This window comes from Saccopteryx leptura, chromosome 2, assembly GCF_036850995.1.
Source record: "Saccopteryx leptura isolate mSacLep1 chromosome 2, mSacLep1_pri_phased_curated, whole genome shotgun sequence".
Lineage (NCBI taxonomy): Eukaryota > Metazoa > Chordata > Mammalia > Chiroptera > Emballonuridae > Saccopteryx > Saccopteryx leptura.
Window position 1 is genome coordinate 10,193,628 of NC_089504.1, and position 16,686 is coordinate 10,210,313.

General features: G+C 54.5%; 1 non-coding gene across 1 annotated transcript; it reads right to left on the reverse strand.

Annotated features, from left to right (window-relative positions):
- Window positions 1-11,097: 11,097 nt before the first annotated feature.
- Window positions 11,098-11,211, reverse strand: LOC136396399 (U5 spliceosomal RNA). The gene has a single exon (XR_010749687.1). It is a non-coding gene; the product is annotated as a U5 spliceosomal RNA (small nuclear RNA).
- Window positions 11,212-16,686: the final 5,475 nt, after the last annotated feature.

Consider the following 16,686-nt stretch of genomic DNA (forward strand, 5'->3'; position numbering starts at 1 on the left):
TGCCGCCACGCCACGGATGTGACCCAAACACTAGACCCTGGAGGCCCCACTGAGCCCCGCTGGGAGGCCGGCTATTTGAGAAGCAGCCGGGGAGAGGGGAGGGGGAGGCCTGTCATGTGCTCCCACCAAACCCCTCTGCCTAAGTGCAGAATCCCAGTAGGGTGGTGTTTGCAGGAAAGGCCCCGAGAGTGATTTGTGAAGTCTCGAAGCCCCGTAATCTCGTCAGCGTAATGGGATTATATTTCAAATCAGCACCGCCTGTTCATTACCCACGTAAACTCCTCTGACAGAGGAAAACTTACATAAAACGCACCCAGCAGCCCTCGCCGCCGTCCCCACTCTCCTCCCTGATTAGACAAACAGATGCTGAGGTCTGGAATGAAAAAATAATGTGCCCATTTATTCATTTTTCTGACAAGTCACAATAGATTTTTAACTGCCAATGAGTGACCTCCCGGAGGTGCCTGCCAGGCAGTGAGCGGTCATTTCCGCCGGTGCGGCCCCCTGCCTCAGCTGGGACGTTCTCCTGGGACCAGCGCTGGCTGCAGTCTGAGCCCCCGTCCTCACAGCCAAGGTGGCGAGGTGACCCGCGGGGCTTACAGCTGTCGACATGCGAGAAGCAGGGGCGGGGCCTCCTCGGGCAGCCAGGACGCAGCCATGGCCCAAAGTCACACAGCCCCGGGTAATCCCAGCCCTGCCCTTGTCTGGTCGGGTGATTGAGGACACCTTCCATCTCACGGAGCCTCAGTTTTCCCAACTGTAAAATGGAAATAGTTAGAGACAGTTCATCTCCATGGCCAAGGTTCAGGAGCACGGCTGGGGCTGGTGCTGTCCTTAGCCCCCACTTCGGGTTTCCTGGGACGGCTGTGACAGGGAGGAAACGGGTCACCAAGTGCCTGGCCTTTCCTCTACCCTGATCTCTGGCGCCACTGGGCTTTACAGACAGGCTGGTTGCTTGCCTGTCAGAGGGTCACAGAGCTGGCAGGCCCAGGAGCCTCCCCGGCTCTCGGCCCTGATGATGCCTGGAGCAGGATAAGCTGGAGGAGGGGCCGCTGGGTTAGGCCCCCCAGGTTCTGACTCATGGCCCTGGGCCGAGCCAGACGGCCACATCCAGAGGGGCCTGTGGTAGGGAGCTGAAAGGACGGAGTCTTCCTTTCGTCTGTTATTCAAGGACCTGTGAGCTCAGTCTCCATGACCCCCAGATCACCCCACATCTAGTCACATGTGCCCCCCTCACTCCCCACCCTCCGTGCGTCCTGTAGCCAGACCCCCTGACCCTGAGACAGGCCGGGAGGGCGCTGGTGTAAGGATAAATGACACCCCCCCCCCAGGTCTGGGGTTCTAGCCCTGTTGCCAGCACGCGCCTCCGGCTGTGGAAGTCACGGCCTCTCCCTTGTCCAAGCACCCTCTTCATGCCCCTGCTGTGCCCTTCCTGGAAAGGACTCAGCCACAGACTTCCTAAAGGCACAACCCCTCTGAGGGGCTGGGGGACAGCTCTGAGTGATATCTGCGTGCCGGCCCCCAGCCCAGGGCCCGATGTGGGGGTGACGGCAGGGAACACTTGCTGTCCGTGAACTCTCCCCTTCATCCCACGATGTCTGCGCACATCCTCTGGGCAGGGTCTGCCTGGGCCTTGGTGCTGCAGTGAGCGGGAGCCCAGGGGACGGGGTCCTCCAGGCCCCCTCGCCTGGCTGGGGAGGCCGGCTTCGGTGGAGGGGCCCAGGAGAGACAAGAGTCAGAGCTCGAGTGCCAGAGCTGGGACCCAAGAGGGCCCCGCTCCAGCCACAGGGAGCCCGCGACGGGGCAGCCTGCTGGGTGAATGCTGAGAGCCTCAAGACTCAGCTGAGACTCTGCAGAAAGAATAAAAATTTGCCTCCCTACTGTGTGACCTTGGACCAATGACTCAACCCCTCTAGAGGAGCCATATTCTCATCTCAACTGGGACAAAATCCCACCTTCTCCAGGGAGCTTCATGAGTAAGTAAGATGCTATCATAGGCCGGCTCGCAGTAGGGGATGAGTAATGAAGCCATGGAGACAGAGTTCCCAGTCTCATACCAGAACACACAGGCTAAGGCCTCTCCCTGCTGGCAGGATCTTGGGGCCCAGGGGGCAGCCCCTGCACCTCCAGGCAAGCCGCAGGGTCAGCTGAGGGCCTGCGCCCTCCCTCCAGGGGCCGCCCCATCAGCCTTCGCTCCAGGCAGGGTTCACATCTTTCTGCATTAACTATGAATACGTAAGAAATACTGTGAAGCTAATTCTTTTTAAAATGATAAAAATTTGTCTATATTATAGCATTCCAGCCCCCAGCTTCCTGAAAGCTAAAAAATATTTTAATGTCATATTTCCATGTAAATTTTACTTTAGAATTTAATACCCTTTTAACATACATTAAATTTTTAGCATTCTTCAAGCCCTTGACTCTTAAGAGCTTAGCTGATATGCGGTGGAGAAAAGGTCTAGGGGAGGCTGTAAATTAGTAGAGAAAGTTCTAGAAACAAAGTTACCCCCACCTCATCTTGGGATTTGTTTCTCTGGGCCAGGGAGTGTCTGAGGATGTCAGAAGTCTCGGTTTCTTTAGAGGAAGAGTGGCCGTGGCTGGTGGCTTTTCTGGGGTAGCAGGAGGCTTGACCATAGCAGCTGCCGGGCTGGGGAGCCAGCGTGGCCTGGGGCCAGGGGCCCGGTGTGGCAGCCAGGCTGCCTAGTTCAGATCCTAGTTCTGCCACTTGCAGCAAGTGACCTTGGCATGCTTTCTGTACCTGTTTTCTCATTTAAAAACGGGGCCAAGGTCAGAGTTCATGAGCAGGTTATTGTTGGAATCCTTGGGAGTCCGAAAAGACCAGAGTAACAGGCTTTATTGAAAGAAAGAAAGAAAGAAAGAAAGAAAGAAAGAAAGAAAGAAAGAAAGAAAGAAAGAAAGAAAGAAAGGAAGGAAGGAAGGAAGGAAGGAAGGAAGGAAGGAAGGAAGGAAGGAAGGAAGAAAGAAAGAAAAAAGAAAAGAAAGAAGAAAGAAAGGAAAAGAAAAGAGAGAGAGGAAGGAAGGAAGGAAGGAAGGAAGGAAGGAAGGAAGGAAGGAAGGAAGGAGGGAGGGAGGGAGGGAGGGAGGGAGGGAGGGAGGGAGGGAGGGAGGGAGAAAGGAACCCTGCCAGGCACTTCTCTGGGAAGAAGAGCACCAGTACAAGCTAGGGGATGAATTTTATAGGGTAAAGGAGAGTCTCGAGCAAAGTGGGAGTTGAATCAAAAGTCCTGGTATGTCCTGAATGCTCCTCCTTGGGGCAGCTTGCCAGCTTCTTGGAATTCCTCTGCCTCGGGGGTGATAGTCCAGTGAGTAAGGGTGAGGTCTGACAGATAAGCGGAACATCAAGAGGGCAGTTTGGAATTCCTGGTAAATTCATGTTTCTAAAAGTTATCAGCCCAACCAGGCGGTGACACAGTGGATAGAGCATCAGACTGGGATGCGGAATACCCAGGTTCGAGACCCCGAGGTCGCCAGCTTGAGCGCAGGTTCATCTGGTTTGAGCAAAAGCTCACCAGCTTGGACCCAAGGTCGCTGGCTTGAGCAAGGGGTTACTCGGTCTGCTGAAGGCCCACGGTCAAGGCACATATGAGAAAGCAATCAATGAACAACTAAGGTCTCACAACGAAAAACTAATGATTGATGCTTCTCATCTCTCTCCGTTCCTGTCTGTCTGTCCCTGTCTATCCCTCTCTCTGACTCTCTCTCTGTCCTTGTAAAATAAATAAATAAATAAATAAAAGTTATCAGTTCCACAAAGGAGGGGATCTCTCAGGTGACTTGGCTGTTCTCGCTAAGGGATCCAGAATGATGACGTGTGTGAGCTGATAGATACATGAATTGACCAGGAATTACAACTGCCCTTTTTCTGTTCCGCTTGGCTGCCAGACCCCACCCTTAATTACTGGACAATCGCCCCTGGGACAGAGGGGTTCCAGGAAGCTGGTCGATCGCCCCAAGGAAGAGTATTCCAGAAAGCTGAACATACCAGCACACCCTTGCTTGAGGCTATTCCCAACCCTATAAAATTTTACTTCAGTCTGTTTTGGGGGCCCTTCTTTCAGAGAAGTGCCCAGGCAGATCTTTCTTCTCTAATAAAGCCTGCACACCTGGAGTTCGAGTGCTGTCTCATTCTTATATGAGCCAGAGCATGTCACTGACTGATCGGAACCCTGCTCCAGTTCGCAGAGTGAGACCTCGATCACCCAGCCATGCAGGGACTTTGCAAAGTCAAAAGTGTCTTCAGAAAGCCCCATTGCCCTGGCCGGTTGGCTCAGCGGTAGAGCGTCGGCCTAGCGTGCGGAGGACCCGGGTTCGATTCCCGGCCAGGGCACATAGGAGAAGCGCCCATTTGCTTCTCCACCCCTCCGCCGCGCTTTCCTCTCTGTCTCTCTCTTCCCCTCCCGCAGCCAAGGCTCCATTGGAGCAAGGATGGCCCGGGCGCTGGGCATGGCTCTGTGGCCTCTGCCTCAGGCGCTAGAGTGGCTCTGGTCGCAATATGGCAACGCCCAGGATGGGCAGAGCATCGCCCCCTGGGGGGCAGAGCACCGCCCCTGGTGGGTGTGCCGGGTGGATCCCGGTCGGGTGCATGCGGGAGTCTGTCTGACTGTCTCTCCCTGTTTCCAGCTTCAGAAAAATGAAAAAAAAAAAAGAAAAAAAAAAAAAAAAAAAAAGAAAGCCCCATGAGTGGCCCATGGGCTGCAGCCTCCCAGTAGTTCTTGCCCTGGGGCTCGGCCCAGGGCAGCCAGGGGGAGGCTCTGAAAGTGGCAAGGAGGGGTTCACAGCAGCCGCTGGGGGAAGTGAGGTGGGGGCTTCATGCCCCCCCTGGAGGGGTTTCACAAGGCCAAGGTCCAGGGCCTGCCTGGGGCACTCAGCCCACCAGCCTCACACTCTGGGCTCTGGCACTCCACTGACCTGGGCCCACACCCCCTGCATGAGTCACCACTCCGGGGTTCTTGGGTTTTTTTGTTTGTTTGTTTGTTTGTTTTCATTTTTTCCGAAGCTGGACGGGGAGGCAGTCAGACAGACTCCCGCATGCGCCTGACCGGGATCCACCCGGCATGCCCACCAGGGGGCGATGCTCTGCCCCTCTGGGGCATCACTCTGTTGCATCCAGAGCCATTCTAGCGCCTGAGGCAGAGGCCATGGAGCCATCCTCAGCGCCCGGGCCATCTTTGCTCCAATGGAGCCTCGGCTGCAGGAGGGGAAGAGAGAGACAGAGAGGAAGGAGAGGGGGAGGGGTGGAGAAGCAGATGGGCGCTTCTCCTGTGTGCCCTGGCCAGGAATCGAACCCGGGACTCCTGCACGCCAGGCCGACACTCTACCGCTGAGCCAACCAGCCAGGGCCACTCCAGGGTTCTTGAGTGAACCCTTCCTGTCTCTCTAAGAGCCAAATTTGGGGCAGGAATAATCCAGCCTCCCTCATGGTGCTACTGGGAGGGCCCACGAGATCGTGCACGGGAGGGACCAGCGCCGTAGGAGTTGTTTGAACACGTGATGTGTAGCAAAGAGCTTGCTGGGCCATCTGTCCAAGCAATCATTCACCAGCATAAGAAATTTACAATGTGGAGACATGAAATTCAGTGAGATGGACAGCTCTGCTTTCTAATCACTTTCGGGGATGATATAATGCCTTGATCGACAGAGCCACGGCTTGGGCTCCGACCAGTGTCCGTGACCAAAGCAGCAGGCTTGTGGACTTAGATATACAAAGTGTGTCTCCACCCTGGCAAGAGGAAGGTGTGGGTAGGAAGGCGCTGCTGCAGGTGTGGGATGCTTGGGGGAAAACCCGAGACCCCTCTATAGCCTGCCCCAGAGGCAGCTCAAGGAATCCCTCCCAGGCGTCCACTAAAAAGATAAGAACAGTTTCCCAATGGAGAGTGAGTTCCCTGATTCTGGAGGAAGGTAAGCACTCACCATTCATTCAACAAGTGTCCACTAATGCCTACCCTGAGCTATGCCCCACTGGACCCTGAAGAGAAAGAAATGACCCAACTCAGAGCCTCTTTTGGGGAACTCATGGTCCACTAGCTGAGACCCAGTCTCTCCAGGGCTCAGGTGACAGATGTCTATGACTAGCTACCGTGCCTGAGAGCTGTAAGCAGATACATCTCCCCTCTTACTCGTTTGCAGCTGAGGACTGAGAATGCGGCTGGGTAAAGGCTTGACCTGGCTCTGACGGATCTAACTGGGGGGTGACAAGCTGGTGGATGCCTGGGGAGGACCGGTTCTGAGGCAAGGAACCCCAGGAGGACCCGTCGAGCAGGAGCAAGGAGAGGCTGGGCAAGTGCAACCCTGCCCGTGGGAGATGTGTGAGCCTGAGATGGCTCCTCCGCCTCCCTCTGGGATCCCCGCGGCCTTGCTGCGGGGCCCGCGGCCATGGTTCCACAGGGGCAGAGAGCTCAGTGTCTCAAAGCCCCCTGCCCAATGGCTGTCATTATCCTTACCCAACAAATCCTCCACTGACTATGGAAAGAGGGGCTCCTGGTGGCTGCTCCCAAGTCATTGGTTTCTCCCACCCGTGTTGGGAAAGGGGAGGATTTTGAAGGGAGGGACTTATCTTGTCCCTGCCTCGGATGCTGTGAGGGGCCCATGGGGACGGGACTGTCACAGGAGCTCCCAGAGGACACCCCGCCTCCGAACACCGGGACCAGCCTTTTATCAATAAAGGTGTCGGTGGTGGACAGGAATTCAGCAGCCGCCCTGCAGCACCTGATCACCCCCAGCTCAACTGTCCTATTTCTGGGCTCACTCGGTCTCTCCTTCTGAGAAGAGCATCCACCCTGTTGGCAAGGGGAACGTGGACAAGTCTTCAGATCCCGAGGAGAGACTTCTCTCCCAAATACCACAGTCCCATTCCAGGCCAGGCCTCCGATTGGCCTGGCAGGGGTCACATGTCCACTCGTGGGCCCCTGTGATTGGCAGCAGCCCCCAGGCTCAGGGGCGGGGCCCTCGTTAGCGGAGCAGAAAAGGGGCGGAGGACTGGTCAAGTCAACGGACCTCTTCAGCGCTTCCGTGCCAACCACTGTGCTAAACACCCTTTGGTTTTTGCTCAGAATCACTGAGGAGCAGGGGCTGACAGCATCGTTCCACGATATCAAGGCTTAAAGCAGGGGTCCCCAAACTTTTTACACAAGGGGCCAGTTCACTGTCCCTCAGACCGTTGGAGGGCCAGACTATAAAAAAAACTATGAACAAATCCCTATGTACACTGCACAGATCTTATTTTAAAGTAAAAAAAAAAAAAAAAAAAAAAAAAAAAACGGGAACAAATACAATATTTAAAATAAAGAACAAGTAAATTTAAATCAACCAACTGACCAGTATTTCAATGGGAACTATGCTCCTCTCACTGACCACCAATGAAAGAGGTGCCCCTTCCGGAAGTGCAGCGGGGGTGGATAAATGGCCTCAGGGGGCCGCATGTGGCCCGCGGGCCGTAGTTTGGGGACCCCTGGCTTAAAGGGTGGAGCTTTGCCCAGCGAGGAAGGTGCATTCGTGGGAGGCAGACCTTCCGACTCCAGTCCCGACTGTCTGAGGGCACAGGGTGGGGGGCTCACTTCAGCCTCAACCCCCCTCTCCACCCCGGGTAGTGGTGTGAGTGTGTGCTTGTGAGTACGTGCACATGGGTGTATACTTTGTACGTGTGTGTGTGCATTGTACGTGTGTGCACGTGTGCGTGTCCATGACTGCATGTGTGTGGGACTTGAATCCCCGGCGGCCACCACCCCTTCCCGGGCAGGGGCGCCGCCCTCACACACCTGCGCCCTGGGCCCAGCCAGGCTGCCGCTCTGCTCTCGCAGGAAGCTGCGCTCGGTCTCTGAGCAGCCCCTGCCCCACAGCTGAACAGCTGGCCACCATCTTGGCACACATTGCCCTGTCACATCTGATTTGCAGCGTCGTGTCTGTAACAGACCCCACAGGAGTGTCCAGTTGGGGCTTTTTCAGGTCAAGGCGTATTTTCCAGAGTCTCTAGCTTTTCGGAGAAGGAAAGAACGTGGGCAGCCCTCCGGTCCCCACTGGAAGGCCGGCCCCCACCAGCGGACTCACCTCTGGGCCGCCTGGGCTACGGCCCTGAGGATACCCTGGGGTTCCGTCATGACGCCGTTTTACAGAGGAGGGAGTCAAGGCTCGGGAGTCGGGTCATTTTCCCGACATGTGAGCAGGGCGTCTCTGCCCCGCCCCCCAGCTCTCCTCATCACTCACTCCCGTGGCCTCCCTGCCGATGCCTGAGCCGGGCTGCACCTGCTGGCCTGGCTGCAGGACCTCTCCTCCAAGGCGCCTGCGGAGCTGGCACAGCCCGCCTCAGTCCCTCGGACTGTCACCCACTGTTTACAGAGCATCCAGGAGGGCACAGAGCTGGGTGGCTTTGACGCCCTAATGGCACCGTCTTAGTCACAGCTCTTTGACCGTAGGAACGAAAGCCAATCAATGGTGGATGTGGGCAAAAGGGTTCCCCTAACAAGCACTGCCCTGGACACAGCAGGCGCTGTGGCAACAGAGCCAGGCCCTCGGGGACCAAGCCACATTTCCTCTTCTCAGAGGACTAGGGTGTCAGTCACCTCTCCTCATGCCCCCAGGTTCCCCACCACCACCGACTGTCGACTAGCTGCTCCACCTTTGAGCACTAACCCCCAGAGGGCTGCCGTGGGTCAGCAATGCCAACCCTGACCCTCCAGGGAGGGGCTTCTGTGTGGGAAGTGCCCCTCTGTCCACAGAAAATCAGAAGTATGGAGGTGGGTGACCATGCAGCTGCCCACACTCCCCTGCCCAGACACTCTTTCTTAGGGTGAGGTGCCAGGAAGTCACCTGTGCCAACTGTAAGCTCCCTGGGAGCAGGGCCCACCCACTTTTTTCCATCAGTGCCAGGCATGTCGTACGTGCTCAACAAATACTTGTGAATGAATGCAATTAATGTTAAAAGGTGTCCTGGTCGGCCCTAGCTGGGTAGCTAAGTTGGTTAGAGTGTCATCCCGATACGCCAAGGTTGTGGGTTTGATCCCCAGTCGGGGCTCATACAAGAATCAACCAATGAGTGTATAAATATGTGGAGCAACAAATTGATGTCTCTCTCTCTCTCTTTCTCTCTCTTGCTCTCTCCCTCCTTTCCTCTCTCTCTAAAATCAATAAATAAAAGTTTTAAAAAATTAAAAACAAAAAATGTCCTGGTCCCCAAAAGCGTCCCATTGTCACAGAGGTTTGGGAAATACTGCGTTGACATGGCTAAGCAGGTTCCTCTCCTGCAGGACCTCCTCCGAGCCTGTATCAGGCCACCGTGCACTGTGCTCCAGGGAGGGGGTGACATGTGCAGCATTTCCCAAGCACCCTTCTTGCCAAAGCACGTGTTCACGTTCCTAGAACCGGGGCTGCTCAGAACATGGGTTAGTGACGCAGTTTCAGGCCGTTCAAGGGGAGCCGAGCCAGGTCCTGGCTAAGAGCGCGGTCGCTACAGTCACGCAACCGCCTTGCCGCCTGTCAGCTCCGTGATCTTGGGTGAGTCGCTTCACCTCTCTGAGCCTCATTACCCTATATACCGCCATGGGGACAATCAGGGCCACTCCGCCTTTGTCCTCACCTTCCTGGCCCTCACAACAATGGCTTCCTCACTGGCCTCTGTGACTCCCATCTGTCTCCAACCCAGAATATGAGCACTGGGTCCAGAGGACTCAAGCTGGTTCTGCTCTCCACTCGCTGTATCCCCAGCACTCAGAGCAGACCCGGCACAACATAGCATTTGTTGAGCGTAGGTGTGAATGAATGAATGAATGAATGAGTACTCCCATGTGAACACTGTGGCCGGCACGTCCTGGCCGAGCAGCCCGTGACCTGCTACCCCTCTGTGTGCCTACCAGTCTCCTAAACCTCAGTCTGGCCCGAACCCAAAGGATATCTAAGTCCCACCCAATAAACATTTATTCAATTTGAATAATTATAACTAATTGGGATTTGGTAGACAGCAAAAGGTGAGTGAGAGAAATTCTCATACACACATATAAATGACAATTCCTACCTCGGGAGGGTCCCAGAGGCTCCAGGCCTGGGCTCAGCCCCAGGATGCATGAGCTCCTTGGCACTGCACCACACACACCCTGTGGCAGGACGATATAGCACTGTGCCCATTACACAGATGAGGAGAGTGAGGCTCAGAGTGCTCAGTGACTCACCCAAAGTCACACAATTAGAAGGAAGCAAGGCAGAAATTTCAACCCAAGTCTCACAGTCTTTACCCTTCATTATTTTTCTCAAAGAGGCATGGGACCTTGGGAAGAACACAGTTCTGGAATCTGGGTTGAAATCTCAGCTCTGCCTCACCTCCTGTAAGTGACACTAGGCCAGTTTTCACCTCTGTGAGCCTCTGTTTTTTCATCTGTAAAATGGGGCTAACTGTCCCTTCTCTACAGGGTCATGAGGATTAAAGGAGATGGTAGATGGGAGAGAGATTTTTGAGGCAGAGGCAATGTTGTGGCTGTGTACGTTCAGCGGAACAGAGAAACCTAGGCAACGGCTGCCTTAAAAGAGGAAGCCCTGGGCTGAGTCTAAGGCCACAGGGTCAACACAATGGCGGGCACATAACCAGTGCTCAATGAATGTTTGTGGAGTGAGTGATGACTGCCTTCTGCTGAGGCTGCCAGCGGTCCTGGAACACAGACACAGAGCTTGAACCAGGTGCCCTTGGACACACAACGAGAAAACGGGATGCAATGGAGCAGTGACCCTGAGGCCAGGCACAGCCGAGACCCATCCTCCGGCTTCAGAGCTCTGCATGGACACAGGAGCCTTCGGACATGACTTCGAAGACAACCGCCACGTTAGTCAAGATGGCTTCCTCGACAGTCAGGATGGCCACCACAGCTGCCAAGTCCGCCCCCAAACCTGGGGTCCACTGGATACCTAAAGCCCCACTGCGCCTGGTTTCAAAACACAACAAATTCATTGTTAAATTGTGACGAGACTCTGAACGGAGTGAACCAAAACCCAGGGCAGCCTACATTCTCAAGAAGAAACAGTCAGCCCATCCCTGTGCCCCTGAGGATGCTGGGTAATTGCTTTCTCCCCCTTTGTCTTATTCTTTTCTTCTAGCAGAACCACCAAGAAGCGGCCACAAAATATTAGTTAAAGCTTCCAAAGTGCTTCTTTCCACCGAAATCTTTTATAAAAGGTGAAAGATTTACAAGACCTGAAGAGCAAATCAAGCAGGATAATTGTTTTTGGAATGACCCCAATATTTTCACCCCGGCGACCCTGGCTGGGCATCTTGCCCCATATTTATGATCCCTGGTTCTCCGCATGCTGCCGGGCGACCTTTCTGGGCCCCCTCTGTGAGCCCCAGCCCCTTATCGGGCCTGTAACTCACCCTGACGTTATCTCTCGGGAGGGTTTTATGCACTTTAATTTAACTCCTCTCGTCATTATTTCCCAGACTTCAAGGTTTTCTCTTTCGAGCTGCCCTTCCCGGGACAAGCATAATCTGTTTGCCATCAAGCCCAATAAATATGTTTGTGCCGGAGACGGAACCGTCAGGGAGAGGCGCAGGCCTGGGAAGCAGCCTTGGGGGTCTCACCTCCCTGTGGGCAGCGAGGGGGCCTGTGTGTCCTTGAGGCCCTGTCCTGGCGGGAGCCACTGCCTTCCTTCTCAGACCGGGTGCTCAGATCCAGCCGATGGAAACATAAGATTCCTAGTTAAATTTGAATTTCAATAAACAATGAATTTTTTTTTGAGTGTCCCATTCAATGTTGCTAGAGAAAAAAAAGTATTTATCTGAAATTCAAATTTAAAGGTGTGTCTTGTGTTTTATGGGCTATCAGGTCCTGGGGGGGCTGTCCCCCACCTCCCTTCTCCAAATGCAGATTACTATACTGGAGAGTGTGTTTGCTCAGGGGGCCATAACAAAGTACCATAAACTGGGTGGCGTAAACACATTCCGGAGGCTAGAAGTGCAAGATCAAGGTATCGGCAGGGGTATCTTATTCTGAAGTCTCTCTCTCCTTGGCTTGTAGGTGTCCGTCTTGTCCCTGTGTCTTCACATGGTCTTTCCTTTGTGTGTGCTCTAATTTCTTCTTCCTATTTTTTTAAGATTTTATTTATCGATATATATATAGAGAGAGACAGAATAGGGGGAGGAGCAGGAAGCATCGATATGTGCCTTGTTGGGGCAAGCCCAGGGTTTTGAACTGGCGACCTCAGCGTTCCAGGTCAACACTCCATCCACCGCACTGCCACAGGTCAGGCAATGATATTGTATCAGAACTAAGTGAAATCTTACCTTTGCGGGGAGGGTACCCCAGACTCTGTTACTATTTATGCAACTTCCTATAAGTCTATAACTAACTTCAGAATAAAAAGGGTTTTAGAAACTTTTTAAATGAGAAATGTGTTCAAGAAGTCAGAACCAGCCCTGGCCGGTTGGCTCAGTGGTAGAGCGTCGGCCTAGCGTGCAAGGTGTCCCGGGTTCGATTCCCGGCCAGGGCACACAGGAGAAGCGCCCATCTGCTTCTCCACCCCTCCCTCTCTCCTTCCTCTCTGTCTCTTTCTTCCCCTCCCGCAGCGAGGCTCCATTGGAGCAAAGATGGCCCGGGCGCTGGGGATGGCTCCTTGGCCTCTGCCCCAGGCACTAGAGTGGCTCTGGTCGCAACAGAGCGACGCCCCGGAAAAATACAAAAAAAAAAAAAAGTCAGAACCAAATCTTTATTTACATAATATTTATTATAAACCCTAGTGAGAATACAAAATATTCTGGTCTCCCAGGTTGAACTATGAAGGATACGATAGACATGATTTATAAACTCAAAGAACTTTGTCCGTGTGGGAAAGTTATTAATACATAACAAGGTTAACTGATACTCATGTAGAGGCATGCCGAAAAGAATAATAGGGAAAAAAATCATAAATACTGGATGAACTAGTAATCTTGTATCTTAATGCTGTCTGATTTTCTGTTCTGGCCCCCACGATGGACGGACTTCCATTATCATTATCCAATTGTGTGCTTCTTAGAGGTGAAGACTTGTTGTGACTTATTTTTAGAATACTCAATCAGCTTCTAATATTTCTAAATACTATTCATTAATATCTTAGCTTCCGTATTTGATAGTCTAGATGAAATAAAAACCAAATGGAGAAAATACGCTGGAATCAGAGAAAATGGCACAAGAGCAGGAAGGGTTTAGTCAGGTGATTCAGTAAGACAAAGGCTTACTCCAGCAAGAGAGGCTGTAACTCTGGGCAGGCAGGGACCTGTCTGTCTGTCTGTCTGGTCACCCTCATTCCCAGAGTCTGGCGCAGAGAAGGCACACAGTATGTATTCATTGAGTGAGTGAGGGAATGAATGGATGATGCGTCAGCTGGACGTCTGCCATGGCCTCACGGGCTGAATCCCCTACACCTGGGATCGGAAGTAACAGTAATAGAAGCCCGGGCCTGGGAGCCAGGGGCAGCCACTGCTGTCCCTTCCCGGTGCCCTTTGAGAGTTCCTGGCACTGCCACCGCCGCAAGGAGGGACCCTGGGGGGGAGCACGGGTGCCCCAGTCAGGAGGCCAGGCCTGGGCGCCAAGCCGTCGAGGGGGCACCTCGGGCCTGTGAAGACACCGTGCTTCTGTGAGGGTCTCCGGATACAGTGAAAGATTATCCGCTAAATAAAGCAAGAAGTGACGGGGGCCACTATGCCCTGTTGGATTGAAATCGTGTGAGCAAAATGGTTTTTTTTTTATCAAGAGATTTATTTCCTGTGCTGGCTTCAGGCAGCTGCCCCACCAGAAAGAACAGGGCTGGTCTCCCTCACTGGGGGAGGGGCGCAGGGTTCTATTTAATCTTCCAATGAGCTGAATCTGTAAAGACGGCGTGAATGGACATTAATCTGAAACAAATTATTAAAGCCCGATCTGGGATTCCGGGAAAGCCATCTACCCCCTGCCTGCCCGCCACTTCCCCTCGCTGAGGCTGTAGGATCCCTGTCTCCACTGGAAACCCACACCGGCCGACTGGGTGCCCGTGCAGGCTGGGGAGAAAGGTCTGGAAAGGACCAGAGCACTGGGCCTGGCGGGACTGCCCATGCCCTCGGGCCCACGCCATCTGCCTGCCTGGACCTTGACCCCCGAAAAGGACACCCACTTTTATTGTTCCCTCATTTTTACCTATATTTGTGCTCAAAGATGCTCTAGGCAAAATGGCCGCCACCTCTCGTGTGGGCTTGACCTCCATCTGCCTCTGGCACAGGTACCTTAGCCACCTGGGGCCTCCAGGACCCTTCCTCACACCTAGCCCGGGCCAGCGTGGATCTGGAGGCCCCCTGAGCTGTCTCCCACATCCCGCTTCCTCGCCCTCGCGCTGCTGAGCCCAGCCTAGGCCCTGCTCATCTCTCCTCCGAGGGGAAAGAGATAGGAAATTCAGTGTCCTTCAACCCGATGTCTGTCCTCTGTGCCCAGCCCGGCTGGGGGCCAGGAGAAGAAGCAGCCGGACCTGCCCCCAGATCAACGGGGAGGCGGGGGGGGGGGGGGGGAGAGACGGGCCAGGAGAGGGGAGAGTTCCACGGAAGGGCGTCCCCTCCCTCCATTACTTCCCAGAAGCAACAACATCTGACACTTGTCCGCGACGGGATCACAGGACAGAACCAGGTAAATAAAAGTCGTCATCCTCTTGATGATAGGGAGAAAGTATATTTTCCTTCAACCTAGACAACAGAGACAATGAAAAACCAAGCATTTGAAAAGAATTGAGTTAACCATGGCCCTTTAATGGAGCTGACTCCCTCCAGCTGGGGCTGTGCGCGCCTCCCTGTCCACGGGCTCCCTCAGGACTCAGCTGGCTCCCCGCCCCCTCTTTTCCCCGGGATAGAAGGCAGCGTCTTTTCTGATCTGAAAACTGTGGCCAAAGAAGGGGGCCACATGCTAAACCTGACAGGAGGTGGGCGTGGTGGGCCTCACAGAGTCAGAGGCTGAAATAGCCACAGGGGTGGTCTGAACACGAAGTGGGGGGGAGGGGGTAGCACTTTCTAGGCCTGTGGCTTCCTTGACAGAGGTCCATCTTTACCTTCAGTGAGCAGCCTGTCTATTGCCTTCTTCGCATCTGAGATAACACCTTTGAAATGTCCACACAATTCCCCTTTCCCAGACCCATCAGGGCACAATCTCCCACCACAGTGCGGACCACAGACCCCTCACTGTTACTTTGTCCCGGCATACCAGCTCCATGTGCTATAAATGTGAATCATTCGCTATCCTGTGCCCGCCAATGCAAAACAAAGCTGTGTCTCTTCGTTTCACTTTGTTTGCAATCCCGAGACCCCCCCTCAGTCTACCCCCATGGATGTCGTGTCACCCTCCTACGCCCCCTCCTTTTATTCCAATGGTTAAAGCAAACTGCACAGCTGCCCTTCTCTGGGGCATTTTCTCAATCCGCTGATTTGGTTTCCTGGCAATCGTCCTCCGTTTGGCTCAAACTCTTACAAGACTTTTTCTTAGACCGGACGTTCTCTCATCAACAAAATGATGACAGAACCCAGTGTCCCTCTACTGTCCAGGTCCCTCTCAGGGTTCTCCACCACCACGGCTGGGTGTGCCACTCGCCCTGCCCTCTCCGGTCAGAGGGCCTGGGAAGGGTTTGGGGGATCCCTGAGGAATGAAAGAGGGGGTGGCTGGTCTTGTGTGGAGCTGGCAAGAGCCTCTGGAGAGCTGGAGTGAGAGGCTGGACGGGACTTCACCGGGGATAGTCATGACTCACAAAGGTTTGGCCCTTCCTGGGTACGAGGCCCCGTGGTTCCACACCCCCCTGGTGAGATGGGTACTATCATCCTGTCGATTAGAAAGAGGAGATGAAAAGAGGGTGGGATTTGCCAGAGGCTGCACAGCTAGGAGAGAGGGGAGTCGGGACGCTAACCCCAGCCCCGGGCCCCACCCCACCTGCTCTACAGCTGGCTTCCGGGAGTTCTGGGACCCAGGAGAACCCAGCTCACCAGCACATATAAGGATGGGGTGCAGCAAGAGGGAAGTTGAGAGGCAGGCAGGGCCCTGAAGGTGGGTTACGAGGACTTGGTCCAGCAGCTATCAGGAGTTACGTTGGGGTTTTAAGCCAGGGAAGCTCATGGTCGTGTTTGGGTTTGAGAGCCACCCGGCTGTGTGTCCTGTGGAGAGTGGCTAAGAGAAAAGGCAGCTGAAGGCTGTGAGGATAGGAAGAGGCTGTGGGTGGCCAGAGAGAGAGAGAAGGGGAGAGGAAGGAGGGATGGGCAGGAGAACTCGTGGATGTGACAACAGTCGGTGACGACTCCAGCCTGGTGATCTGAGCTGGCAGGACTCTGTGGGGCGGGGCCCTCCCCGCAGCTCCCCTACCGGGGTCCACCCCAGCAGTCCCTCTGCCTTCTCCCGGCCTCCCTCCCCCTGCTGGATCCTTCCGCTTCCTTGTCCCTGGCTGGAGGAGGGAGATCTGAGCCCACCAGGGAAACGCAGGCCCCTACCTTTGATCTGGGTAAGGCAAGAATGGGGACCCCCCACCTCTGCCATGGCCTTCTTCACTCCTGCCCTCCTCCATCAGGGAGCCTTCTCCCCCCCCACCCCTCTTCTGAACCCTGCTCACCAACCGCCCCTGTCATGGGTGCTCCCAGGACAGCCCTTCCGGCCCCTGCAGCCAGCCTGCCATCCCGAGACTCATCCTCGCAGCTGTCTTGAGAGAGGAGCTACATGC